General features: G+C 37.7%; 1 protein-coding gene and 1 pseudogene across 3 annotated transcripts in view; one reads left to right on the top strand and one right to left on the bottom strand.

Moving 5' to 3' along the window:
* Window positions 1–27,707, bottom strand: part of MAGI3 (membrane associated guanylate kinase, WW and PDZ domain containing 3) — a 234,645-nt gene that overhangs the window by 149,904 nt on the left and 57,034 nt on the right. The gene's annotated exons all lie outside the window — the stretch shown is intronic.
* LOC116600712 lies at window positions 23,274–24,351 on the top strand (annotated as a pseudogene).

A 27,707-nucleotide genomic window follows, 5' to 3' on the forward strand; every position in this document is an offset into this window, starting at 1 on the left:
TGAAATTGAAGAAAGAACTCTGTGTTGAATGAGAGGAAAAGGGAGAGAACCAAAGAAGCTAAATAAACATTAAAATACAAAATTTATGAGCAGAAACATGTAAAATAATACTTTGGCAAACATTACACCCCAAATAAGTTTAACTAACCATCTTATCATTAACACCAAAGAATTTTTTAAATGGTCAACTTTACAAAATTTTGAGATCTTGCTTTTTTGGAGAATTTTAGAAACTAGGTTTGGAAGTTAGTCTGAAGGGATTGAGAATGATGCTAAATAATTTCTACATCCAACAATCTCATTTAGTGAAAGCCAACCATGAAAATTTAAAAAGCCAAGACATCTGTATTATTTAACTGCCACTAAGTTCCCGGAATCTCACTTAGAATTGTTCCAGAAAGTCTTATTGTCTGAGTAGGCTTACAATATTGAGCTATCACATCTAACACAAAGGCTTAAGGTTTTAACACAAAATAAGTAAAATAAAGAATAAAGATGAAAAGTTGTAAAGAAGATGTTTTGATTCCTGTAAATCATAAAATAATGAAGTTGGCACAACTACATATCAAAACTGAACATTTTCTGAAAATCATATGCCAAATCTAAGGCAGATAAGAAAACTTGGGACAAGATCAGAGCCAACTTCACTGGATATAACCCTTACACACTCTGGAGAAATACTATTTTGTAAGGAAACAAAACAGTATCCAAAATAGTATTTTAAGTTCTGACTGCTTCAAACTGGCCCATTCACTAGATATTTAGTAAACTAGTTTCTACAGTAAAGGTTTTCAAGACTTTTCCCCAATTTTAATTATTTATAACTCAAAACATAAAATACATTTTCAGAATCTTTGTTCTTCATAATCCTATGCAATGTTCATATAAGAAAACAATAGATAAAATCAAATTTTAGAGTAGTCTAAATTAAATGCTATTTCATTTCATCTTATCATTTAGACAGTAATTATTATAGTTCATACAAGCCCCAAATGATAAGAAAATCTTGCTACCAGTACATTTCACTTAAAGTATTAAATATATACCAGAAAACTGGGATTTGCTTAAGATTTAATTTTTTTCCCTCTTGAAAATCAGACAAGGCAAGCCAGTGCTCAGTGTTTTGTCTCTAACACACAAAAAAAGCAAGTAAAAACCCTGAAGAGTTTTTTAACATCAAAAAAGGAAAAGAGAGAAGGGAGGGAGGGAGAAACTGAGCAGTCCAGACTATTCTATTCCTTCCTAGAGAATATTAATATAAAACCTTATGATAAGGTACCAACATCTTCCGGGCTCACACTCCTAATTCTAGGTACTCTACCCACTCCTCTCAATTCCCTAATGTGGATTAAAAGAAACTTCCACCAATTACCTACCATTTCTCTGCTTTCTCTTCACAACAAAATCTACTGACAAAGTTGTCTTTACTTTTTATCTCTACTTTCTCACTTCAGTCCACTATGAATGTGCTTTTGGCCCAACCATGTCAATGAAATAGCTCTTCTCAAGGTCATCAATGATGCCTTTTCTTTTTTTTTTTTTTCTTTTTGCAGTCAATGGTTAAAATTCTCTGAGCTCATTTTTTAAAAATTATTTCTTAGCATTCTTTGGCCCAACTGATTACTTTGTCCTTAAAACACTCTTCTCTAAATATCACAGGGTCCTATCTCACTGACTACACCTTCTCAGAAACTTCTTTTCCTTCATTAAACTTTTGAAAAGTCTAGTATGCCATGGGTCTATTCCTGGCTCTTTCCTCTTTTCAATTTATACTCCCTTCCCAGGTAACCCCATCTAGACTCAAGCCTTTAAATACCAAAAATGTGTTGCTGACTCTCAGATGAAATCTCTAGTCTGGCTCTCCCCAGAGCTCCAGCCTCACAGAGACAATCATTAATCCACATCACCACCAGGACATCTAATACACATTTCACACTTAACCCTTGGTAATACCATCGGGCTCTACTGGATCCAAATTTTATTTCTTAATTTCTTTTTTGAGCAGTTCTGTTTATAAGGATTGAAATTTCATGACTATTTTTTCCTAGAGGTCCTCCAAAGAACAAAAAGAAAATTTATTTTAAAAAATAATAAAGTCATTTTTTCCTTGCAATTACCATATAACTACATTGGACCCTTTTATAAATCCAAGATATATTATGGGACCTCAGTGTTTTTCCTATAATCTTGAAATCTTTTCTAGTTCATCATCCTGGCAATTATTTCATCATTACTCACCAGTTATTTCCAACTATACTTTAAAAATTAAATAATAAGATAAAGGAAGAATAATGGAACTGCCTAGAAGGAGGATGCACTACTGTACCATCCTTCAGCTTTCTTATTGCGTTACCCAAAAAGTATTGCCTCATCTTTCATTTATTTGTCAGAGACAGAAAAAGACAGAGAGCACAACAAGCAGGGGGAGCATCAGGAAGAGAAAGAAGCAGTCTCCCTGCTGAGCAAGGAGACTGACGTGGGACTCCATCCCAGGACCCTGGGATCATGACCTGAGTTGAAGTCAGCCACTTACCCACTGAGCCACCCAGATGCCCCCTGCCTCGTCTTTCAAAATGAAGTCTGGACAAACCATCCTTGTATTCATTTTGGACACAGCTGGGAATTTGACATAGCTGAGTGGACACAGTGGACACAGCTGAGAATTCAGAATATTTCATTATCCACCCATAATGGCAAAGAGATCAATGAAGAAAAATGTTTCACAATTATTAGATGCTGAGTGTGAACAGGCAGGTCATGGTAAAATTTCAGATAATGAATTTGTAAGTGGCAATAATTCTAAATGAATCTTCTCAAATCTAAGAAGGAGTGAGTTTACAATATATTTTTAAGGACAAAAAGGAAATACAGGATTCATAGCTAATTCCATAAGGACTTTATCATGTACTATGTTACAAGAATCTGGACTATCTCACTTACCTAAAAGAATAAGTGGCAATATTCTTTCATCTTTTATAATGTTTGTACAGCAAACTTTACATTATAAAGCTCACAGATGTATAAATGCTGTAGGCAGATATTTATACAAAGGTGTACAGAAAAGAAGGAAACTGGTGACATAGAAATGAAAACCTCATTGAATAGCTCATTCTAATTGTAAATTTATTAATTTAAAAAACAAAAATGCTTTTCAACTGATAATGGTCATCCTTTTTTTTCCCAAACAAAATCATCAGCCAGTGGATGCCTGGGTGGCTCAGTGGGTTAAAGCCTCTGCCTTCGGCTCAGGTCATGGTTCCAGGGTCCTGTGATGGACCCCACATTGGGGGTCCCTTCTCAGCAGGCAGCCTGCTTTCCTTCCTCTCTCTCTCTGCCTACTTGTGATCTCTGTAAAATAAATTTTAAAAATCTTTAAAAAAAAAAAATCAGCCATCAAAATTTTCCAAAGTATTGCTTTGACAATGAAAACACAAGAACGAGAAGTAATGATAAGCCAAAGCCTATTAGAAATGTATTTGAAATCTGAAATTAGTATGTATTCAATGTATATGTTCCAGGTTTATCAATGGCAATTGATGAGTTAATTATATGTAAGGACTTTTCTCGTTTTTGTCTCTCTTTTTTTTTTTTTATAATTTTTTATTTATTTGACAGACAGAGATCACAAGCAGGCAAAAAGAGGAGGACGCAGGCTTCCCACTGAGCAGAGAGCCTGATCCTGGGCTGGATCCCAGGACCCTGGGACCATGACCTGAGCCAAAAGCAGAGGCTCTAATCCACTGAGCCACCCAGGTGCCCCATCATTTTGAATATCTATATGACTTCACAACCAGGAAACAAAATATAAATGACTTTGACTCCCAGCAAGCTATTTTGTGGCTATCAGCAAACTGATGCTAAAAATTTATATGGACTCTCTGGTCTTGTTATTGGAAACAAGATAATGAAGGGGTCATCATCATATGGACAGTGTCGCAGTAAGATTCACAGGTGCTGCTGCTGTGGCTCTATGGTCTACCACCTTTGGAAGTCAGCCTGTGGTAAATGTGGCTATCCTGCCAAGTGCAAGAGAAAGTATAACTGGAGTGCCAAGGCTAAAAAACGAAATTCCACTGGAACCTGTCAGATGAGGCACCTAAGAATTGTATTGTGCAGATTCAGGCATGGAGTCCGTGAAAGAACAACACCTCAGCCCAAGAGGGCAATTAATGCAGTAGGCAGTTCATTTTAAGGATCTCAATGATTGGTCACACAACAAGCGTTCTGATTTTAAATAAATAAATATATAAATAAAGTTATATGAAGAGACAAAAAACTCAGAATAGCTGACATAATATTGAAAGACGAGAAAAACTAATCAATTTTAAGACTTTCAAAGCTCCAGTAATTAAATCCGCGTGGTACTGGTGAAAGAAAAGACAAACTTATCAGTGAAACAGAATAGAGGGCCGGGAAATAGTCCTACATAAATATAATCAACTGATCCCTGACAAAAGGGCAAAGTCAACACAATGAAGAAAAGACAGTTTTCTTTAACAAACAAGTTTAACAAACTTCTCTAACTTCTTTGACAGTGCTGGAGTAAATGGACATCAACATGAAAAAAATTAATCTAGACACAGATCTTAGATTCTTTAACAAAAATGAATCACAGACCTAAATAAAAGTGTCAAACTATAAAACTTCTAGAAGATAACACAGGGAAAAATATCTAGATGGATCCTGGGTTTGGTGATGACTTTTTAGCTAAGACTTCAAAAGCCCAATCCACGAAAGGATTGATTAAACTGAAGACCTGACTTCATTAAAATTAAAAAGTTCTGTTCTGTGAAAGACACTGTCAAAATGATGAGCAGACAAGCCACAGACTGGGAGAAAATATTTACAAAAGACTTACGTGATAAAAGTCCCTTAACCAAACTACACAAAAAACTTTTAAAGCTCAACAACAACAAACAACAACTCCATTACAAAATAAGCCACAGACCTTAACAGCTATCTCACCAAGGAAGATACAGAGATGGGCAAATAAGCATATGAAAAGACACTCTACATCACAAGTCACCAGAGAGGCCCAAATGAAAACAATGAGATACCACTACACACCTACAGAATGGCTCAAATCCAGAACATTGCCACCAAGAAATGCTGGTGAGGGTGTGGATCAAAAGGAATTCTTATTCACTCATGGTGGGAATGTGGCATGGTACAGTGACTTTGGAAGAGAGTCTGGAGATTTCTTAACAAAATTAAATATATTCTTACCATACCATCCAGCAACCTTGCTTCTTGATATTTACCTAAAGGAGTTAAGAACTTATACCCACACAAACTGGCCTAAGCAGGCAGGTTACCCATGTAAGTGTTCAGAGCCACTTTATTCATAATTGCCCAAACTTGGAAGCAACCAAGATGTCCTTCAGTAGGTGAATCAATCAACCGTGGCACATCCAGATAATGGAATATTATTCAACACTAAAAATAAATGAGCTTTCAAGCCATAAAAAGATGCGTAAGAACCTCCAATGCATATTTCTAAATGAAAGAAGCTAATCTGAAAAGGCTATATAGTGTATGATCGCAACTATATGACGTTCTGGTTAATGGGCTTTTATGATGCAAATTATTTCTCCCACTTTGTGGCTTGTCTTTTCATCATTCTGGAAAAGGCAAAACTATAGAGATGGTAAAAAGATTAGTGGTTTCCAGGGGTCATGGGGGAGTGAAGAATGAATATGAACAGCACTGAGTATTTTTAGGGCAGTGAAAATACTCTGTATGATACTATAATGGTGGATGCATGTCATTGTACCTTTGTCCAAACCCACAGTATATACAACACCAAAAGTGAACCCTAAGGGGAACTATGAACTTCAAGTGATAATATGCCAATGTGCATTCATCAGTTGTAACAAATGTGCCAATCTGGTGGCAAATGTTGATAATGCAGGAGGCTGTGCATGAGTGGGGGCAGGGGCCATATTGTGTTAGCTCTGTACTTTCTGCTCAGTTTTACTATGAACCTAAAACTGATGGGGTTGGGGGGGCGCCTGGGTGGCTCAGTTGGTTGAGCAACTGCCTTCGGCTCAGGTCATGATCTCAGATTTCCAGGATCAAGTCCCGCATCGGGCTCCCAGCTCCTTGGGGAGTCTGCTTCTCCCTCTGACCTTCTCCTCTCTCATGCTCTCTCTCTCTCATTCTCCCTCAAATAAATAAATAAAATCTTTAAAAATAAATAAATAAATAGATAGATAGATAAATAAAACTGATGAGGGGAAACAAGTATTTTTTTAAAGTTGAGTTTGCAGGGTGCCTGGGTGGCTCAGTGGGTTAAGCCTCTGCCTTTGGCTTAGGTCATGATCTCAGGGTCCTGGGATAGAGCCCTACATCAGGCTGTCTACTCAGCAGGGAGCCTACTGAACCCTCTCACTCTCTGCCTGCCTCTCTGCCTACTTGTGATCTCTGTCAAATTAAAAAATAAATAAAATAAAATCTTTTAAAGTTGAATTTGCTATGTTTAAATTCTTATTAACATTTCTAATAAAGCTGTTTTCATTATTCCTGTATATGTAATTCTGTACATTATCTGTAAAATAACTTAAAAATATAAAATTGAAAGTAAGAAGGGTACAATGGATTCAGATGGTAAATGATGATGACTGTTTTCCTTGGTATACTGAAGGCTAATGTGGCCCAAATGGAGAGGATGTTCTCAACCTACATCTCCACATCCAACCTCAAGACTTGCCCAGTTCGGCAAATAACAACATTATGCCCTTAATTACTGACAGCAAAAAATTAGGGTCATTCCTGACTCCTTCCTTCATACTATTCGTTTCTCTGCCAATTTCTACTGGCTTCAATGCCTGATTCTCCACTGCAACCGTGGTGATCTAAGCCACCACCATCTTCCCCCGACATCAGCAACAGTGTCCTACCTGATCTTCCTCCTTCCATTTCTGCTGTCCTCTTGTCCGTCTTCCACATGGAATTACATACCTCACTTTGAAAAACCCTACAAATGTCTTCTGTCACGTGTTTAAAAATCCAAACTCCTTCCTATGGCTTACTAATCTCCATGGGACCTGGTCCCTGGCTATTTATCCAAGCTAATCTCTTATTCCTCTTCCCCCTTGGCTCACTGTCCTTGAACATACCAGGTTTATTATCACCTTGTAGTTTTTTCTGCTGGGAATGTTCTTATACATGGCCTCTCATGGTTTTTCCTCATCTTCACCCTTCAGGTCCCAATCCAAAAGTCACTTCTTCAATGCAGCTTTCTCTGACTTCAGCTAAACAGCTCTCACCATACCCCATGACCTTTGCAATCTACCAAAACCTGTTTTATCTTCTCCATATTTATCAACATTATCATACTGGTAATTAAGATTATCTTATTTATGTACATGTTTATTATCTATCTACCCCACCACACATACACACAATCTTTTTTTTTCTTTTTTTTCTATACAATCCATTCTTTTTTTTTTTTTTTAAAGATTTTATTTATTTATTTGACAGAGAGAAATCACAAGTACACTGAGAGGCAGGCAGAGAGAGAGAGAGAAGGAAGCAGGCTCCCCGCTGAGCAGAGAGCCCGATGCGGGACTCGATCCCAGGACCCTGAGATCATGACCTGAGCCGAAGGCAGCGGCTTAACCCACTGAGCCACCCAGGCGCCCCTATACAATCCATTCTTAAGAGTAGAAACCATCTGGGGCGCCTGGGTGGCTCAGTTAGTACAGCATCCGATTCTTGGTTTTGGCACAGGTCATGATCTCAGGGTTGTGAGATACAGCCCCTCGTCAGGCTCCACACTCAGTGGGAAGACTGCTGGAGATTCTCTCTCCCGCTCTCCCTTCCCCTCTGTCTGCCCTCCCCGACTCAAACATGCTCTTTCTAAAATACATACATAAATACATAAACAAATAAATAAAATCTTCCTTTAAAAAAGAGTAGAAAATATCTTGTTGACCATTCCACTCCCCACCAAGAGGCTCCCCACCAGGGGCTAGCACTTAATAGGTACTCAGTAAATACTGGCCATTTAAACAACAAAAGGGAATCCATAAAAGTTACCATAAACTCCTTGCTGAGGACAAGATGTAAAGTGTAGAGGTCAGCACATTCTCTCCACCCCCATACTTACTCCATTTTCTTCACTGTATAAGGTATGGAAATGTTTGTATATTGATCCATTATTGTCCTATAGTCTCAGATCTCAAATGGACTGCCCATCAGCATTAGAATGTTAAATCTGTGTGGGTCAAATAGGAAATTGCAGATACATAAGAGAATAACATTTCTGCCCTCCTCCAAATTCCTTTCCCTGAAGAAAAGCCTGTTTATAAATATCAAGCAAATGAAAAGCTGCCAAATTTTGATCTCTCTCAACATTCATACTGGTTTAGTTCCATTGAAAAGAAAAAATATGCCTCAGAACATTGTAGAGGTTGGTTGGGCTCTTTCTCCTCCCCAACTCATGAATGCACATGACCAAGCCAACCTGCAGCAAACACAACTTAAGAAGCACACCGGGGCTTGGAAAGCCTTTGGATGAATCAGCTCACAAACATCTGCCCTATCAGAAAAACCACCTACAGCATGTGCTCTACTGACCGTGACTCAGTGACACTGTCATTGTTTTCATGCTCAGCATCTTAGCGGTTACAAATATCTAGGTATTTCAAGAAAACAATACTATGGTACTAAAAATATTCAAGACATCTCTTCTTTTGACGTTTTGATGGAAAAGCAATGTAAAACAATACCCTAGGGAGCATATTCCTAAAAAGTGATGGATGCATGAACCAAAATCCATCACTGACGGCAGCGTTTTATGCTTCCCCAAGTCAGTGAAACCAGAACTGACAGGAGCATATAAAACTAGTTCATCCTAAAAGCAAGGGTAGGTGAAACTTAAAACATCTGTAACCCAATGATCAATACTACTTTGAAATTAAAGACTATAAAAAGAACTGCATTTTTAGCCATGGTGGCTAAAAACTCACAAGTATAGGTAATGTGCAAGTCTTGGGAGGGGCAAGTCTTGGGCTTACACAAGGACCTCTGGCCTAGTGAGTAGAGTTTGATAGTAATTCTTGCTACAAGCAAGGGGGAAAAAAAAGAACTGCATTCTAGATCATGAAAACAAATTTACTCTATCTTTTGTATTATTCCTCACTTTTCAGTAAGAGCATTATTTCAAGTAAACCTTTTTTTTTTTTTTTTTTTTTTTAATAGGGCCCAGAGGAATAAGAGCTGTGATCTTCTGGTGATCTTTCCTTTTTTATGCCTTTAAAAAAAATTTTAAATCCAAAAAAAAAATTTTTTTTTAATCCACCTATATACAGGACAAAGCCCTTGCTCTCTATAAAATGTAATGTATCAAATTCTACTTTCTCTCCTGACTTACATTCATAATTTGAAACTAAATTCTGGGGCATAACCCCCATTAAATTCCTCAATCGGTAGACAAAAGAAAATATGTCCAGATTCCTATTCTGATTACATCTTGGCCATTCTTAGTCATTTGAAACGTTTTTTTTTTCCCCCCCTCCCAGCCCAGCTGCTGAGATAAGCTCTGGTCCCTTGAATTGCCACACTTCTCCTAGTATTCACCTCTTCCTCCCCAAACAGAGCTACAGGCATTTTTTTAAAAAGGAATAAAGACTGAAGGAAATAAAGGCACTACTCTCGATTTAGAGAGAGACTAAAAGGTAGTTTCTCAGCAGCCCCAAACCACAAGGATTCAGGTTAAAAGGGTCACTGACTTTGAAAACAAAAAGGGATTTTAGGGTTCAGTCTACCTACCTCCTTTTACAAACAAGGAAACAGAAAATACTATATATCAAATTAATTCCCTAATTGAACAACTCTTTAAAATTCCATATTTAAGATGAAGAATACCTACTGGAAAATGCAAAGAACAGAAACTTTACAGTAACTTGCTTCAGAAGCACATCATCCACTTTTCATCTACTCAATGAGATTCACTGTGAACTTGATTTGTATGTAGTACAAGTGAAAGCATTTTATTCATTCCACAAACATATGTGGAGTGCCTACTATGTGAAAACAGCTGGGGTGGGAGGAGGTACAATATTCCCAGCCCTCAACAAGACTACACCCTAGGCAGGGAAAAGAGACAAAAAAAAAAAAAAAAAAAAAAAAAATCAGCGGTAAGTGAAGCATAGTATGTAAGGTGGTAATAAGTGCTGTGGAGAAAAATAAAGCAGAGACTAGAAATAGGGAGTGGGATTGGCAGCTGGTAGTGACTTACATATAGTAGTCAGGGAATACCCACATATATGCCTGGAGAAAAACATTACAGTGAAGGCAAGGTCAAAGTCCCTAAAGTAAAGGTTGTCTGGAATGCTCAAGGCAAGGCAAGGAAGGTAATACAGGTGGAATGCAGGAAGTGGAGAAAAGCAGGAGATGAGGTCAGAGAGGTATCAGGAAGCCAGATCTTGTAAGTTCCTATAAGGCCACTGTAAGAACTCCAGTAAGATGGACTTACTCTAAATAAAATGATATCATACAAGGTACTGAGCAAGAGAGTGATGTGACCAGACCTAGGTTTCAACATGACGACTCACTCTAGTTACTGCTGTACAGAAGGCAGGCATAGCATCTCAAGACCACTCGAATGTCTAGAACAATCATCTAATAGCTTTGACTAGAGGAGTAGCACTGGAATAGCAAAAGGTCATTGAATTCTGGACACTTTGAAAGTATAGCCAACAGGATATACTGACCAACTGGAATGTGGCAGATGAGAGAAAGCTAGAAACATACAATATGTCATGATACACACAATACAGACATACATACATTATAAATTGCATCTATTTCAAGTGTACGATTCAGAGAGTTTTGAAAGATGTATGTAACTATGAAACTACTGCCACAATCAAGAAACCGAGCATTTCTTTCACCCCCAAAAGTTTTCTCACACTGCTTTTCAGTCCTTAGGCAAGCAATGATCTGCTGTTCTCAGTCACTGTAAATTAGTTAGAAGTATTTAGAATTTTATATAAATGGAGTCCTAACAGTATAAAAGTCTTCAGAGTCCAGCATATTTCATTCAATATAATAATTATGAGATTTATTTACACTGTTGCATGTCTCACTGGATCATTCCCTTGTTTTCCTGAATAGTGGTCTATCCCATACATAGCTACACTACTTTTTACAATCCATTCATCCACCGACGGGACAAGTAGGTTGTTTCCAGTTTGGGTCTGTGATACTGTGGTATAAGAAATACATATTTTTAGGGTGCCTGGGGTGCTCAGTGGGTTAAGTACCTGACTCTTGATTTCAGCTGAGGTCATGATCTCAGTGTCGTGAGATCAAGCCCCACATCAGCACAGAGTCTGCTTGTCCCTCTCCCTCTGTTCCTCCCCCCACCTCATGATCTCTCTCTCTAAAATAAGTAAAATCTTTTAAAAAAGAAAGAAAGAAATGCATATTTTCAAGACATGAAAGCAACATTAAGTGTCCACCAGTACATGAATGGATGAAGGGAATGTGGTATATATACACAAAGAACATTATGCAGCCATTTAAAAAAAAAAAAAAAAGGAAATCTTGCCATTTGTTACAACATGGATGGACCTTGAGGGCATTGTGCTAAGAAAAATAAATCAGAAAAAGATGAAAATCATTTAATCTCACTTATATGTCAAATTTAAACAGTGAAACAAATCGAATTCATAGACACAGAGAACAGATTGGTGGTTGCCAGAGGCAAGAGAGAAAAGAGGTGGGCAAAATGGATGAAGAGGGTCAAAAGGTACAAAATTCCAGTCATAAAAGCAGTCACGTGAATGTAAGGTACAGCATGGTGACTATAGTTAATAATAATGTATCGTGTATTTGAAAGTTGCTAAAAGAGTAAATCTTAAAGTTCTCATCACACATATAAAAATTCTATAATTATGTGTAGTGATAGATATTAACTAGACTTATTGTGGTGATAATTTCACAATGTATGCAAATTTCAAATCAATATGTTGTGCACCTGAGACTAACATTATATGTCAATGACATCTCAATTAAAATATACATATTTTGTTGGTCTTCCTCCAGTTCTTGGCACAAAGCTCCTAATCCTTGGAATTTTTTAAGTGATAGAGGCGACAGGAACATCTTCTGTTATTCCTAATAAGCCCCCTCTCAACCATATCTGAGTTCATGCTAATTAAATGACTGTCACAGGCTCCCTGATAGCTACACAACAGGGTGCTGGTTAACAGAGGAACCAACTGTAGGACTAGAGGGTTGAAACTACCAGCCCTAACCCTGATGTTCAGAGGCTGGAGACTGAGTTCGACCACCAGCAGCCAATGATGTCATCAATCAATGCCTACATAATGGAAGTGTCATGAAAACCCTAAGTGATGGGGTTTGGAGGATGTCGAGGTTGGTGAACATATCTATGTGTCAGCAGGAGAATATATCCCCAACTCCACGGGGAAGGAAGCTCCTGCACTTGGGACTCCCAGATCTCTCATACCTCTTCATCTGGATGTTCATTTGTATTCTTTATAGTATCCTTTATAATAAACCAGTAGTAATATGTAAAGGCTTCCGCTGAATTCTATAAGCCATGATATAGCAAAAAATGGAAACCGAGAAGGGGGTTAAGAAACCCCGATCAGTAGCCAGGTCAGGCTGAAGTGTGGGTAACCTGAGGACCCACTATATGTGATTGGTGCCTTAAGTAGGAGGCCGTCTTGGGGCCTGAACCCTTAATGAGGAGATCTCTGTTGACTTGTAGATAGCGTAAGAATTGAATTAAATTGCAGAATTCCCATCTGGTATCTGCAGAGAATTAGAGAATTAATTGATGTGGAAAAACCACATTTGGTGTCAGAAGTGTTGTGAGAAATTAACAGATCTTAGTAGTAAGGGTTAATGTAGATAAAGCTGATAGGAACATTTGTGGACCAGTGTTTGAGTGAACATATGTTTTCATTTCTCTTGGGTAAACTGGATTTCCATTATGTAGGCGTGATTGATGAAATTGCATTGTATGATAAGGTGTATGTTTAACTTTTTAAAAGAAGTTGCTGAACAGTTTCCTAAAGTGGTTGTAACATTTTACATTTCTACCAGCCATTAATGAGAATTCTACATATTTGTCAACAGTTGGTATTGTCAGGTTTAACTTAGCCATTCTAATGGGTATATATGGGAGTATCTCAAGAGGGTCTTAATTTGCATTTGCCTGTAATTAATATACTGATCTTTTCATGTGCTTATTGGCTGTTCATATATCTTGTTTTATGAAGCTAATTGCCTGATCTTTAAGTTTCTTTTTACTTATTTATTTAAAAAAAATTTTTTTTGCCACTCCACCAGATTTTCTTTTTAAAACCAAGTATTAACTTCTTACATATCGTGAAAGGTCTTTCTGGGCTTATTCGAAAGGTTTGATTAGTCTTCAGCATTATATTGTTTAAATTGTTTTTTTTATTAAAAAAAAATGGTATTTGGGATGCCTGAGTGGCTCAGTTGGTTGAGCTGCTACCTTCCGCTCAGGTCATGATCCTCGGGTCCTGGGATCAAGTCCCGCATCGGGCTCCTTGCTTAGCTGGGAGCCTGCTTCCTCCTTTCTCTCTGCCTGCCTCTCTCCCTGCTTGTGTGTACTCTCTCTCTCTCTCTGACAAATAAATAAAACTCTTTAAAAAAAAAATCTTTAAAAAAAATGGTATTTGGTAATACTATTTCTTTCTAATAACTATTCATTGAAAATTGTCTGTTTTTATCCTTTACTTATTCTTCCAAATGAACTTAAAATTTTCTGGTTAAATTTCAAAAGAAACATTTTTGGGATTCTGACACAGTAATTATTAACCAATTTGTGGAAGCATGCACATTTTTATTCTGTCATCCCTATTCAGGATCATAGTATGACTATCCATTAAAATTTCTTTTTTATATCTTTCAGTAAAACTTTCATAATTTTCTTTATGGATTAGCCTCATCTTTTTTCAGGTATTCTTTGATGCTATAATAAACGGAGCATTCTCCCACTACATTACCTTTTATATTGTAGAAAGTCACTAACCTTATCTTTTATTCAATGTCAACTTTCATATGATTCATATCAATTCTAAGTGTCTTTCATTTTCTCTTTCATTTCTAGGTATAACCATTCCCACCTACAAATCACAGGAACTGCACCTACTTTTACCATAAATCCTACTTCTAATTTCTGTTATATTTCATTATGTTGTCTTGAACTTGGCAGAAACAAAACAAAACAAAAAACTGAACTAATGGTGGTATTACTGAGGCTTTGTTTTATTCTATTTTCACAGAAATTTCTCTGGCATTTCATTACATAGCATAATGTTGGTTCTTGGTTTGGAAGAAATTCTTTTTAAAAATTAACTACAGTAATCTTCATCTTATTAAAGAATAAATACTGAGTTTATATCAAACTCTTCTGGCATTGGCTGAAATAATCATGTAGTTTTTCATATTTGGGCCTCTATCCCCACACATTTTTTTTTATTCAATGGAGAAATTCTATCTGATTATGACATTGTTCTTTTAATATCCTGTTGAATCTGATTTGCTAGAATTTTATACTGGCTTCCCATAACTGAATTAGGTCTATAATAACTACTTTTTGGTCTTTGTCAAATTTGATATTGGCACAGAATGACTGAATGGCTTTCCATATGTATATAAGTATACTATGAAACTGTTTAATATAGAAAATGATTTCCTGGAAAGCTTGGAAGAATGTGTCCATACATCCACTTAGTTCTGTTTTGTTGGTCTTGTTTGGAGAAAATGGGTTTGTAATTCTTGTAATTAAAGAAATGGAAAAGTTATCTGACTATACAGGTATTTATTCATCCAGCAAGTATTCATTAGTACGCATCTGTGCACTGGCACTAGAGTTCCAAAAGTGTCAAACAGCCATTAATGCTACCCTCAAAGACACTATGGTCTCGTCCAGGGGAAAGAGACACAGATAATCAGAATCATTGTTAACAGTAGTAAGCAAATGAAGAGAAGGTATAGGGAACTATGAAAACATATGACATAAATACCCAAATCAAGTCTGTGAAAATTAAGGGATTGTTTCACCAGGGACATGAAATTTTGAATTGAAACCTAAAGGTATATAGAAATCAACTGCTCAAAACAAGGGTAACAGCATTTCAGGCAAAACAAACAGGACATACAAAAGGCCTGGAGTGAGAGGACAGCTGTGTACAAGATGAACAGAAAAATCGGTCTGGCCAGAGTGCAGGAACCAAAGGAGTAAGGCCACAGGGCTGGAGAGGCAGGCAGAAGTCACATGTGATTTGAAGGCAAGTAGGAGGTTTCTTTACCTCACAAACAATGGAACCCAGCTAAGGGAATTTCATAGAGGAATCACAATCACATCTTCTACTTCTCTAATTGATTTTAATGGTTTACATTTGCTAGAAAATTTTAGATTTCAACAAGATTTCCAAGAATGGTACCACAAAACTCTGCATAGCAGTCTCATAATTTTTTAGATCTCTTCCCAATTTACAGTATTCCTTTTTACTTTATTTTTTAGATGGGGAGGTGGACGGGCAGAGAGAAAGAATCTATTTTATTTTATTTAAATTCAATTAATTAACATATAGTATACAATTAGTTTCAGATGTAGAGTTCTGTGATTTCATCAGTTGCACAGAACACCTAGTGCTCATTAACATCACGTGCCCTCCTTAATGTCCATCACCCCGTAACCCCATCCCTCCACCCCCCACCCCTCTAGCAACCTTCAGCTTGTTTCCTATAGTTAAGAGTCTCTTACGGTTTGTCTCCCTAATTTCGTCTTATTTTATTTTTCCCTCCCATCTCCTATGATCCTCTGCTTGTTTCTTATATATGAGTGAAATCATATGATAATTGGGCTCTTTCCACAGTTTGGCTATTGTGGACATTGCTGCTAAGAACACTGGGGTGCAGGTGCCCCTTCAGATCACTATGTTTGTAAACACTTTGGGTAAATACAAATGATTGCTGGGTTATAGAGTAGCTCTATTTTTAACTTTTTGAGGAACCTCCGTACTGTTTTCCAGGGTGGAAGAAGAGAGAGAATCTTAAGCAGGCTCCACACCCAGCACAGAACCCGACACCGGACTCAATCTCACATCCCTGAGATCATGACCTGAGCTGAAATCAAGGGTCAGACATTTAACTGAGCTACCCAGGCACCTCCCCTAATGTTCCTTTTTTTTGCACAGTCATTTTATTCCTTTTTTGTACAGTCATTTCCTTCTCTTTTCCTCTATTAGATTTGCTATGGGTTCCTATATTTTATTGGGATTTTTTTTAAAGGTCCACTCTGGCCACTTTCATTTGCTTAATAATGAATAATCAAAGTGAAAATCCTTGCTATATTCTTTGCCGATAGTGAGGAAAAAGAAAAAAAAGAAAAAAAAAAACCTTTTCCTGTCCTTGAGTAAAACTACGTCAATGAATCTTTCTCATCTTGGGTTTTCTTTGGTCCTATTCTTGTTTGTTTGTTTGTTTGTTGTTTCCCCTTCATCTTCCATTAACCTCCTTACTTTTTGGTCTGTGCCATTTGCCGAATTGGCACATCACCCTAGAGGTTGTATGATCCTATTTGAAACAACAGAGGAAAAAAAATACACATCTACAGTGTTTGTGACTCTCTTTTTGTCACTATAAATACTAAAGCCATACTTCTAAGAGATTGTCCTGTATCAGAAGTCACTGCAAAGGCTTTAGTATACTCTTAGAGATTAAAGAAAAAAGAGAATACCTTTATTGTCAAGGTAAAACTCAAAGTACCACATCTGCACCCTCATGTCTCTTAACAGCATATAAAAAGAGGTCAAACAGTTAAAACAACATGTTCAGAGGACAATGAGATTTCAGTGTGTGTGTATGCATAAGCGCAGAAACTAATTCAGTAGAATTAACACATGAACACTTGGCTAAATCTGATGTCCTAAAGGAATAGTTACAGAGAGAGCTTTCTGAGAGGTCATCAATCCTCAAAACAGATTTCAAATTAAAGTTCTTCAGTGAGACAGTTAATTGTCTCAAAACTCCAAAATGAATTGATGCCAAATGACTTCACTGCACTTTAATTCCCAAATAGAATCCCTTATGGCTACATACTTTGACTACCTAAAAACCGCACACCAGATCTCCAGGACAGGAACCTTACTGCAATTAGTGCTAACTGTACTCAGTTTACCTCCTGTCTCTCTTACTCCTCCCTCTTCCCGAAAGGGGAAGTTGGGAGAAGTAAGCAAGGTCCTCTCTTGGCAGGAAAAAGAGAAATCAACAGTTTACACTTCTTTTCAGGAAAAGAGAGACACTGGGATCTCTCTCTCTCCTCTCTATAAGCAAAGACCATCCCTCCAGAGCAAAAAGATGATCATTTCAGTATGTCTGTAATTGGCTACTTTATTAAATGGAATACTTCAGAATCCCTGTTGGGAGCTAAGAAAGCAATCATGAAGAAACGTTCATATCCATCTATCCTCATTTCTGCTTAACCAGTCAGGGGACTGACAACGGGATGTGGGCAGAGAGGGAAAAACTAGTGTGTACAGACACACTGCTCTGGCAATTAAGATCACCTTTATTTCTGCTATGTGTTTATTTTCTCTGTAGAAAATGTATCAAAATAGAGAAGAAAATGCTAGAGAATAAAAACCACCCACAATCCCACTATACAGAGAAAAAAATATTTGGGAGGATTTTCTCCTGTTAATGCTATATCCCCAGGGGAATTATAACTCCTTGACTGTACTGCCCACCTCTGCCTCAAAAAAGCCTCCTTAAATGATGTCGATCTCTTTATGAGGGACAAAAACCTGAAGTAAAACATTGTTCTTGTAGTGACCTTCATTATGACACTTTCAGGAAGACTGGTATCAAAAAGTGAGCCTTATAGAACATCAGAAATGAAAGAGTGATATAACTGCATATACGGGAAATTTTTTGAAAGTCTGTAATACTGGGGGGCCTGTGTGGCTCAGTAGCTTAAGTGTCTGCTTTTAGCTCAGGCCATGATGATCCTGGGGCACTGGGACTGAGCCCTCCTGCCTTTGGCTCCCTGCTCAGTGGGGAGTCTGCTTTTTCCCTCTCCCTCTGCCTGTCACTCCCCCTGCTCTCCCCAGTGAGCAAACTGGCTCTCTATGACAAATAAATAAATAAAATCTTTTTAAAAAGTCTGTAATACTGTACACAAACTTATTTTAAAGATTTAAAAATTTACAGAGCTTTGGCTCTAGGAAAACTACACATTACAGAAAGTATTTTAAGAAGACAAAGACGATCTGAAAAGACTCAAAGCCGGAGGGTGGAAAACCAGTCACTTATCTATACACCCTCAAAGTCGTTTAGGATGAGTTCATTTTTAGAAGTTAAAGCCTAACAGAATACATAATCCCTATATAAAGTTAATCAGCTCATTCTATAGACTGACCTAATCCTGATAACAAAACTTAAGAAAAGCCTCCCTAAATACAAAGGCCAAACCAATTTCACTTAGGCAGACCCAATTTTCTCCTAAAAAACAATCAGCAAATTGAATACAGATATTAACTGAACGGACTGAAAGAAAGAATATATTTGCAGAGAATCTCCCCAGAATTTCCAAGTCATTCTGGATGGATGTCCTTCCAATTGTTTAGAATTATAACCCCAAGATGTTACAATGATGAAAAATGCAGCTCCAACCCCCAATCTTCTAGATAGGTTATCTTGTCTTTCTTAACATTATATGACTTAAAGATGGGAGCCTACACACACACACACACACACACACACACACACACACACACACACGCATGCGCGCGCCCCAAACGTAATACAACCCTTACAAAGAATTCATTTCCTGCCCTAACATGAGACTGAATGAGGGAACTCAGGACTCAAGCCTCATCTGCCAGGCCACTGTGACGTCACTCTTAACACCAATCATGATCAGCTCCTGCTTAACCATTTTATTCCACCTGGGCACCTATGTTAGCACTGATCCTTTACCAACCAGTATGTCACATTATGGCCACCTGCCACTGCAAAATGTTTTCTTCTAAGCAACTAATGTAACTTTAAAAGAATGCATTTGGATTGGGGCACTGGCTGGCTCAGTCGGTAGAGCATGAGACCCTTGATCTTGGGGCTGTGAGTTTGAGCCCTGTGTTGAGCACAGAGATTACTTAGTGAAAAAATAAAACTTTTTAATGTATTTGGTTAGTAACATAAACCATTACTTTATTTTTTTTTAAGATTTTACTCATTTATTTGAGAGACAGAGAGAACACGTGCAGGCGTAGGAGGGAAGGGCAGAGGGAGAGACAGAAGCAGACTCCCAGCTAAGCAGGGAACCCGACATGGGGCTTGAACCCAGGACCCCAGGATCATGACCTGAGCCGAAGGCAGTCCCTCAACCAACTGAGCCACCCAGGTGCCCCGTAAATCGTTACTTTAAAAGAAATGAGGGGCATCTATATGAAGAAATACCACTATTATTCCGAGCAGACATGTCTTAGCAACCTAAGGCTATGATACCTACTAACAGATGAGGGAAAGAATATAGATGTACTACCACACACAGATTAGTTGTCAATTAAAAACTTTTCCTACCCATTATATACAAGAATACAGACCATTCTGCTTGCACAACCTTAGGAACACTGGTGACTGGTACTATTAAAGGAGAGGCAGGCAGAGAGAGAGAGAGAGAGGAAGAAGCAGGCTCCCTGCCAAGCAGAGAGCCCAATGTGGGACTCGATCCCAGGACCCCAGGACCACGACCTAAGCCGAAAGGCAGAGGCTTTAAGCCACTGAGCCACCCAGAGCCCCATGCTAACCCTATTTTAATATTAAAACTTAATCCTCAAGAAGTATTTGAGAAGATTAGTCAAATTAGCTGTATATGCTCTCTCTCTCTCTCTCTCTCTCTCACACACACACACACACACACACACACACAAAATCAACAAAAAGCCCAAGCATGACTTTCAGCACAGAGAAGGATTCAAAGTTCTAACTGCTTTCTTTCTACACTGTCTTTAAAGACGCTTCTTGCATCTGTCTCAGTTCAATTGAAGAAAATGATTACAAGCATAATTAGCTCATTCTTTACTAGTATTTGCCTACTTAAAATACAGTGAGTACTACCAAAACTAGCACAAGACATTTCTTATTATAGCTTATTTTCATTTCATTAAAGTTGCACTACCCATTTCTGTGAAACTACTAAATGCAACATTTGTGTATTTTTAAAAAGACTTAAAATGCTATTTTCAATTACACTTCTAATCCTATTTGAATCAGTGTGAATATATTGACAAGAGAATTGTCCTTGCACAATCAACATGAACAATGAAAGAAAAACTAAGTATTCTGTGGGCTTAAGCACTTACACCTTAAGTGTATAAAAATAGCAGTTCTCACATGTATTTAGGAGATGGAGTACCAAATACATTTATGAAAATTTACATGTACGATTTTTTTAAAGGACATTTAATTTTATGTATCTGGAGCTGGTGTAATTAATAGGTTTCAATTATTTAATAATAGTTATAGAAGAAAATGTAAATTGAGTTAGTTTTCTGCAAATTGGAAAATAATTATTCCTTCATTAATTTAATACTATGTTATAAGAAAACTCACTTATCTTAGAGATCATGCCTCCCCCACTAGAATGGCTATCATCAAAAAGACATACAATAACAAGTGTTGGCGAGGATATGGAAGAATTGGACTCCTTAGACATTGCTCTGCTAGCAGGAATGCAAGATGTTGCAGTCACTTTGAGAAAACAGTCTAGCATGTTCTCAAATGGCTAAACACAGACTTACCATATGACTCAGCAATTCTGCTACTAGGATTATATCCCAGAGAAAGAAAACATATATTCACGTAAAAACTTGTGTACAAATGTTCAGAATGACATTATTTGTAATAGTCAAAAAGCGGAAACTCCGATGCCCATCAACTGATGAACAGATGACCACAATGTGTCAAAGCCATAGAGAGGAACAGGATTCCACTAGAAAAAGTAATGAAGAACTACTACATGCTGTGACATGGATAAACCTTGGAAACATGCTAAGTGAAAGAAGCCCAGACACAAAAGGCCACGTACTGTGTAAATCCATATGAAATGTCCAGAACAGGCAAATCGATAGGAACAGAGAGTAGATCACTTGCTGCCAGGGGCTGGCTAGAGACAAGAAAGGGAAGTGCCTGCTAAAGGGCACTGATTTCTTTGTGGGGTGGTAAAAAAAAAAAAATCTCCTGGAATTATAGATCGGTGATGGCTATACATCTCTGTGGATAGACTAACAGCCACTGAAGTACAATCCATAAAATGGTAAATTTTACTATATGTGAATTATATCTCAATGTTTTAAAGTCATGATTAAACACATAAAAAAATACAGTTATTAACACAGAGATACTAAATGAAGACTATTTTTAATATTTTATCATGGAAACTTACCCACCTATATATTTGTTAAGAAACTTTTTATGATGTAAACATTTCTATTAAAAATAATGTCACAACTGGCAGCCAATAACTTTTACCATGTTTCAATGCAGCCGCCAAACGTTCTGATTAAAAAAGACTTAAAAAGACGTGATGGAAATTAAAACAAAACCAAGTATAGGATTATGCCAGTTACCCATCCACATTATCCCTTAGAGTGGTTCATGAATCACTGGTACATTTTGAACACAGTAAAAGATCCTGATTACAGACTTATTTACACAAAGTAAATACCATAAATTTTTTACTCAAATTCCTACCAAGAAGCCGATAACTATTAATTTTTATTCTGTACCATAATGAATGTCCCAGACTTGATGTGTACACTTTTGTTATGTCTCAATTCTATTAATTCCCTTCTGGAAAAAAGAATTCTACAGGAACTCGAGACAGCTGCAGGTAATAACTTAAAATCTTATTAATTCAAATTAATATTACTGGAGGACTACATGAATTATTACTACATTAAAATAATAATGTGTGAATTATTAATATACTAAAATAACCTTACTATAGCTACTACACAGAGTAATTCATTTTAATTCTAGCAAAGTATTTTCTGAATTGCCAAGCCAAGAACCTGCCAAGGTCTACCTCATTAAGTCAACAACAGTTCTCTAAGCAATTATGTCCACAATATTGCAAGGAATACAAAGATATCCCCAGTCTCAAGGAGTCTACAGTGTAATGCAAGAGGAAAAGTGAGCAGCTAAAATAAACTGGGGACAGACTATAAATGTTGAGAATCTTACAGTTTAACCTATAGGTAGTAAGGAAAGCATTAAATGATCTGAACCATCTACTCCTATGTTAGACAAGGAGAGAAGAGTTACAGGAACCCTGAAGAGGAGACTCACAATAGTCTGGATGATGAGGATGAAGAATCTAAATTAAAGTAATAGCAAGGGAAGGGCAAGTGAGGAAAAGCTCTTGAGACTTATTTACGAGGTAGAACCAAAAGGACTTGGGAGGCTGCGCAGAGAGAAGGCAGTATCACCTAAAAGTTAAGGCTTGCCTATGCTCTGAGAACACTCCTGGGTGAGAGGTTTGGCTCGGACTCATTTCAGCTGGGCAATGACTTCATCTCTATGGGTTTCTGTTTCCTCTGTAAAATGCAGGTAATAATATTATCGACATACCAGGGTTGTCGTGAGGATGAATTGGAAAAGGAGACATGTAAAGCACTCAGCATTGTGCATGCCACAGAGGATGACAAGGTTAACAGTAATCCCACTGACCAGGACAGGAAACCCAGGAAGAACTGTAAATGGGGATAAGTGTGGAGATTAGCTAAGTATACTACATTTCTGCTTGTGCCCCACAGACAGAATGTTTAAGTCTAGAGAATGGGGAATACAACAAAATTTGTTAAAGTAAATTAAATTAAAATATAGCTAAAGATGTCTAGCTATGAAAGGTCTTGAACACCTTGCTATAGGATTTGGACTGAATAAAAAATCTACTGTCTCCCAAATATGATGTTTAGAGTTCATATAATATATGTCATTTATTTTCTTTTTTTCTTTTTTCATTTATTTTCCAGGTGAGAAAACAAAGACCCACAGAATGAAGAAACATCCCAAAAGTCACACCAGTCATTGATATGCACAGCATGAGCATGTTAATAAATTAAATACTGGCTCTCTACTCCTCCCCATTTGACACACAGCCACACCTTCTGGTGCAGTGCCAGCTGTCCCCAAGACATGATGGTGGAGTTCGGAGTAAATGGATTTGGCTATTTTGGGCACCTGATTACCAGGGCTGCTTTTAACTCTGGCAAAGTGGATACTGCCACAACCAATGACCCCTCATTGACCTCCACTACATGGTCTACATGTTCCAGAATGATTCCACCCTTGGCAAATTCAATAGCACAGTCAAGGCTGAGAACGGGAAATTTGGTTTTTTCCGATGGAAAACCCATCTCCATCTTTCAGAAGTGATATCCTGCCACATTCAAATGGGGTGATGCTGATGCTGAGTATGTTGTGGAGTCCACTGGGGTCTTCACCACCATGGAGAAGGCTGGGGCTCATTTGAAGGGTGGGGCCAAGAGGGTCATCATCTCTCCCCCTCCCTCTTGATGCCTCCATGTCTGTGATGGGCATGAACCATGAGAAGTATGACAACTCCCTCAAGATTGTCAGCAATGCCTCCTGCACTACCAACTGCTTGATCCCTTTGGCCAAGGTCATCCCTGACAACTCTGGAATCATGGAGGAACTCAGGACTTATGACTCTACGCTATCACTGCCACCCAGAAGACAGGGAATGGCCCCTTTAGGAAGCTGTGGCATGACGGGTAAAAGGGGCTGTCCAGAACACCATCCCTGCTTCTACTGGTGCCACCAAGGCTGTAGGAAAGGCTATCCTGAGCTGAACAGAAAGCTCACTGGCATGGCTTTCTGAGTCCTCACCCTCAACGTGTTGGTCATGGATCTGACCTGTTGCCTAGAGAAAGCCTCCAAATGCAATGACATTAGTAAGGCAGTGAAAGAGACATCAGAGAGGCCCCTTCAAGGGCATCCTGGGTTACACTGAGGACCAGTTTATCTCTTGGACCTTTAACAGTGACACCCACTCTTCCATCTTCAATGCCAGGGATGGCATTGCCCTCAATGACCACCTTGTCAGGCTCATTTCCTGGTAGGACGATGAATTTGGCTGCAGCAACAGGTGGTGGACCTAATGGTCTACAAGGCCTCCAAGGAATAAGAGCCCCTTGACCACCAGTCCCAGCAAGAACAAGATGAAGACAGAAGCCCTCAGCTGCTGGGAAGTCCTTGTCCCAACTCATACCTGAGAATCCCCTAGCCTCCACAGTTTTCAATTTCTATCCCAGACCCCTGAAGAAGAGGAGGAGCTTGGGGAGTCCTACCTTGTCATGTATCATCAATAAAGTATACTGTACCCAGCAAAAAAATAAGTATACAAGTGCTATTCATACTCTTCATTTGCTTAACAAAACTGAGTCCTTATATAAAACTCCCTTCTTCCCTATCCTTATGTTTGGGAAAATTTGAAATTACTGGGATAAAAATTAAAAGGATGTAATGCAATGTAGTGGGGATGGTTATAACACAGGTTTTCAACAAGTATCATTAAAACTCTTCTTTAGGGGCACCTGGGTAGCAACAGTCAGTTAAGTGTCTGACTCTTGGTTTGGGTCAGCTCATGATCTCAGGGTTGTGAGATCAAGCCCCATGTCAGGCTCGACGCCCAATGGGGAGTCTGCTTGAGATTTTCTCTCCCTCTCCTTTTGCCCCTCCCACTCCTGCTCAGTCACTCTCTCTCGCTAAAATAAATAAATAAATCTTTGACAAATAAATAAACCTCTTGTTTAAAAAATAAGTACAGAATTTTAGGAAAACTCAAATTATTTTCCTGATGATATGATAAATTTTTATTTGTCTTTTCTGAAATTAAAAATAAATTTGAGTACAATTGACATGACAAATTTTAAATATGAAAATTTGTCCTTAATGATAATTTTTTTAAAAACTTTTTAAGATTTTATTTATTTATTTGACAGAGAGAGAGATCACAAGCAGGCAGAAAGGCAGGTGGGGGGGGGGGAGCAGACCCCCTGCTGAGCAGAGAGCCTGATATGGGGCTCGATCCCAGGACCCTGAGACCATGACCCAAGCGGAAGACAGAGGCTCAACCCACTGAGCCACCCAGGCGCTCCTTAAAATTGTTTTTAATCAAGTAAATATATTCCTAAAATATTTTATTACTGAAATTTAGTTAACACTTTTCTTCATTTTGAGAAATAAATATACTTTATTTATGAAGCTTTATATTTATATATATATATATATATATATATTTTTTAAGATTTTACTTATTTATTGAGAAAGTGAGCATAGCAAGAGGAGGGGCATAGGGAAAAGCAGACTCCCCACTGAGCAGGGAGCCTGACAAAGGCTCTATCCCAGGACATGGGGGGATCATGGCCTGAGGATCATGGGATCATGACCTGAGCCAAAGGCAGATGCTTAACTGACTGAGCCACCCAGACACTGCAGAAGACTTATTTCTTTCTCGGTAAGACCCCAGTTCACAAAGATATATATGAATTAATGGAGTATCTAGAAGACCCTGCGGAAATCTCTAAATGCCAATAATGACCACTACTTTCCCTCTCTTTCTTTTTATAATTCACTCCTTTGAAGGCACACATCCTTCCCTCTGTCCACTTCTAAACTAAGCTCCCTATGGTACTGCCAGAATGGTTATTTAACCAAAACAAAGTTTTTCTCTCTACTCAAAAAAGCAAACACTACCACATTCTGTGCATAAAATATTTCAACTCTAATCAAAAACAAAGCTATATAGGCAAAAATAAGACCAATAAGCAAAAGTTTTTGTAGCTATCATAACCAGAACAATATTATAAATTATGTGGGATGCCAAGGCTCTCAGAATCCTAGCTTTTAGTTTAAAAATAAGTTCTATATTGGGGTACCTGGGTGGCTCAGTCGGGTAAGTGTTCAAATTTTGGTTTTGGCTCAGGTCATGATCTCAGGGTCATGAGATCAAGCCCTGCATTGAGCTCCATGCTCAATGCAAAGTCTGCTTAAGACTCTCTCTCCCTCTCCCCCTACCCCCCACACTTTCTCATGTGCACTCTCACTCTCTCTAAAATAAATAAATAAATATTAAAAAAATAAGTTATATATAAAGAAACTTTAATACTTTAATGAAAGGATCTCCTTCTGGATCCACAGTATTATAAAAACTATCTTCATTTAGTTTTTGAATCAAAGCAAAAGTATGTTTTCCAGTTACTGCACACCATTAATATAGGAATATGAATACGAAAGCTTATTAATTTTGTGCAAATTTCATCACACCCACATATTAATAAATGTTTGATTATACTTTTTGTTTTCACTTCAGACAAATTATATCAGCCTTGATTTCTATAAAGTTTTAAGATATTTCATTTTACTTCTAAGAAAATCCCATGTTGTGGTTTACAACATCTCTAATTAGTGAGGAAGAAAATTGCTGAACCAAAAGAAACTAATTACAAAGAGCTGATGTAGTATATAGAAATAATCTATGGATATAAGTTTTCAATTTTTGGTCCTGTAAGGGAAAATGGAACAAGATTATTTTAAGTACTAAAGAGTGAACTTTTAGCCTAAGTAGGCCATCCTACAGACTACCATCTATTCAATCAAAGGAAGAGGACTTCTAGGATAAGAAAGCCCTGCCCTTCTTACCAGAAGACCATGACAAGAAGGGTCAGTGGTGCTTCTGTTTGTATTTAAATGGCCATACATCTAAATTAGGCCAAGAAGCATTTTGACAGAAAATTTTAAAGTAACTGATAGATTTGACCTGAAAAAATTCAAACAAGAACTGAACAAAAACAAAACAAACAAACAAAAAAAACCTGATTCATAACAGACATACAGAAGTACCAATATAAAATTATTACGTTTATATGCACCCAAATTTATAACATTTTTCACTAGTTCAAAATGCCAAGACATGTGATGCTAATTTGAGATGAAGACTCTATGGGTTAACAATTTTGTTTGTTTTGGAAGTGACCTTGGTATGACTTACCCACAACAAAATCAACTTTTCGGTAACACAGATGGTAGACTAGACACTGCCAATGTTTTAAGCTTAGAAAATGCTTTTAATTTTTTTTTTTATTTCCCCATGCTGTGCTTACTGCTTTACATATGTCTCTGACTGCCAAAGAATTGTTAACTAATCAGCATGAGATACATTTTGTTAGTACACAGCTGGGTACTTCAGTCATACAACATCTGCTTCTCAACATATCTTCTGCCTTTTCTTCATCTACCTCAAAACAGCTTCTACGGGTTGTCACAGTAAAGCATATATGCCTCTCAATATTTGGAAGCTAAACTTGATCACCATCATTATGTTTATTATTATTTTACAGAATTATCAGTGGCTTCTGAGTAACTAAAAACCATTCAGTGAATCTAAGTTGTAGAAAATCTGGCATTAACATAAATTTGTAAAACACAATTGAGCCAAAGCATGAAACTCAATATGAGTCATGTGATAACTGGACATTATTCTTTACATATATATCGTTAAGCTCTCTGAGTGATGCTTTAATGGAAAAATAACTGAAACTCAAAATATGAATATTAAAAAGAAATCGCTCTCTCTCCTAGCTGGGGCAATGGCAGGACTGTGGTGA

Source organism: Mustela erminea, chromosome 10, assembly GCF_009829155.1.
Source record: "Mustela erminea isolate mMusErm1 chromosome 10, mMusErm1.Pri, whole genome shotgun sequence".
Lineage (NCBI taxonomy): Eukaryota > Metazoa > Chordata > Mammalia > Carnivora > Mustelidae > Mustela > Mustela erminea.